The sequence below is a fragment of the Oratosquilla oratoria genome, chromosome 6 (assembly GCF_046742065.1).
Source record: "Oratosquilla oratoria isolate Oo_2021 chromosome 6, ASM4674206v1, whole genome shotgun sequence".
Lineage (NCBI taxonomy): Eukaryota > Metazoa > Arthropoda > Malacostraca > Stomatopoda > Squillidae > Oratosquilla > Oratosquilla oratoria.
The window spans coordinates 10,162,401-10,164,900 of NC_134782.1; the positions used below are offsets into that span (position 1 = coordinate 10,162,401).

A 2,500-nucleotide genomic window follows, 5' to 3' on the forward strand; every position below is an offset into this window, starting at 1 on the left:
AAGAGTGTGATTGAACACCTATGTAGATTCATTTGAACTGTATGCAGACGCATTTAAATTAATTCACCAGAAGAGTGCTCGTGACGTAACTGAAAGAGACCCAAAAGTAAACAACAGTGACCCCCCTTTCAGCCTGAAGTCCACACTCCCCCCCCACTCTCCCTTAAATAGATCAGTTGTACCTTTAGAATTAGAGAAACTTAAACTAAGAAAAAGAATGAGACGAGAAAGTAAGGAACGAGAGAAAGATCGGGAGCTTGAATCAACTAAATTAAAAGAACGTGAGAAAGAACGAGAGGACAGAGAAAGAACGAGAAGATAAAGACCATGAGCTTGAGCTAAGAAGGAACGTGACAGAGAAAGAAAACGTGAGCGTGAAAGGGAATGGAACAGAAAACCAGCGTAAACTAACGTTAGCTGGCATAGATAGGAATAATAAATCTGCCCTCCTATTGAATAACCAAGTTACCTCTATCCCCAACTTTAATGAGTCAGACCCAGAATACTTCTTTAAGCAATTTGAACGTCTAGCTGAGCACTTTAACTGGCCCGTAGAAGAATGGGTATGGATTATTCAAAGCAAATTGGTAGGAACAGCCGACAAAGTCTTCAACAGTCTTGAGGAGTACTCTTCCTATGAATTAGTAAAATCTAGTATCCTCAATGCCTATCAGGTTACCCCTGAATCTTACCGTCAAAAATTCCGAAATTTTACGAAATTACCTAACTTGACCTTTGTCGAATTGGCCTCTGAAAAGCTCAGAATCTTTAAACAATGGTTCTCTGCCACCTAAGTTAAAACTTATGATCAACTCGTTAACTTGATGGTCCTTGAGGAATTTAAACGTAGAATTCCATTTCAAGTCATGCTTCATTTAAATGGGAAAGATGCTCTTGATTTAACTGAAGCAGCCCTACTTGCCGATCAATTTGCGGTACTTAACAGGTTGAACGTACAGCGGGGAAGCAATTTTGCAAAGCCATCAGTAGGTTCCCTTGCCACTCCCGATGATAAGCAGCCAGGAAAGACTTTTATCCCTACCCCCCTCTCCTCTTCCTGTAACTACTGAAAAAAAAACCTGGCCATCACATCACTCGATGCCAAGAGCCAGGTTGCAGAATTTCAAAGTCCCCTAGTGGGTCGAAGGCACCTAACCAGTATACTGGACCAAAATCTTACGGTCCCCATAAACCAGTGACCCATGTAGTGAAAGGTATCTTTCCCCCTGTGAAGATGCCTTTCAAGATTTCAAGTCCCATGGTGAAATTTCTACTGATGAGGAAAGCCCCCTTTTCCCTATTACAATTCTACGAGACATTGGAGCAGCTCAGTCTATAGTGAGCAAACAGGCTTTGCCCGAGATAAATAAGAGGATGACAGGAAGGAAAGTAACTGTCAGTGATTTATCCTCTACCCAGTCCATCGAGCTAGCTCGAGTATTTTTAGAGTGTAAATTGTTTCAAAGAGAAGTAGAAGTTGGCGTCTGGAAAAACTCTATGCCTGTCCCCGGGGTTGATCTCATCCTAGAAAATTATCTAGCTGGATCTATGGTTCCTCCTCCTCAAGATATTATAAAGTTCCCTAGTGACAAGACCCCTATTGTTGTGGAAGATCACCTTCACCCTGACATAATGTGTCTTATAAATTTGATCTTCCTAACCAAATAATTTCCCGAAAGAACTTGTTCAAATCTGAACACGATGATCCCACCTTAAAGAATTTCCATAGACTAGCGGTCGATTCCAGGGAAGAGGTCGACCATTTCCCAGGTTACTACTACTACTAGGATGGTATCTTGATGAGAGGTAGCAAACCTTCCAATTGCCCTGACCGTGTGGGGGGGGGGTGAGGGTGTGCGTGCGTGTGCGCGTGGGTGGGTGTGGGCGTGTGCGTGCGTGTGCGTGCCTGCGTGCGTGCGTGCGTGTGCGTGCGTGTGCGTATGCATGAGTGTGTGTGAGTGTGTGTGTGAGTGTGTGTGAGTGTGTGTGAGTGTGTGTGAGAGTGTGTGTGAGAGTGTGTGCGAGAGTGTGTGTGCGAGAGTGTGTGTGCGAGAGTGTGTGTGCGAGAGTGTGTGTGCGAGAGTGTGTGTGCGAGAGTGTGTGTGCGAGAGTGTGTGTGCGAGAGTGTGTGTGCGAGAGTGTGTGTGCGAGAGTGTGTGTGCGAGAGTGTGTGTGCGAGAGTGTGTGTGTGTGAGAGTGTGTGCGTGAGAGAGTGTGTGCGAGCGAGAGTGTGTGCGATTGTGCGAGAGTGTGTGCGATTGTGCGAGAGTGTGTGCGATTGTGCGAGAGTGTGTGCGATTGTGCGAGAGTGTGTGCGATTGTGCGAGAGTGTGTGCGATTGTGCGAGAGTGTGTGCGTGAGTGCGAGAGTGGTGGTGCGAGAGTGTGTGTGTGCGAGAGTGTGTGTGTGCGAGATGTGTGTGTGTGCGAGAGTGTGTGTGTGCGAGAGTGTGTGTGTGCGCGAGTGTGTGCGATTGTGCGAGAGTGTGTGTGTGCGAGAG

General features: G+C 46.2%; 1 pseudogene; it reads right to left on the reverse strand.

Moving 5' to 3' along the window:
• LOC143025927 (uncharacterized) overlaps positions 1-2,500 on the reverse strand; it is an 18,565-nt pseudogene that overhangs the window by 10,611 nt on the left and 5,454 nt on the right.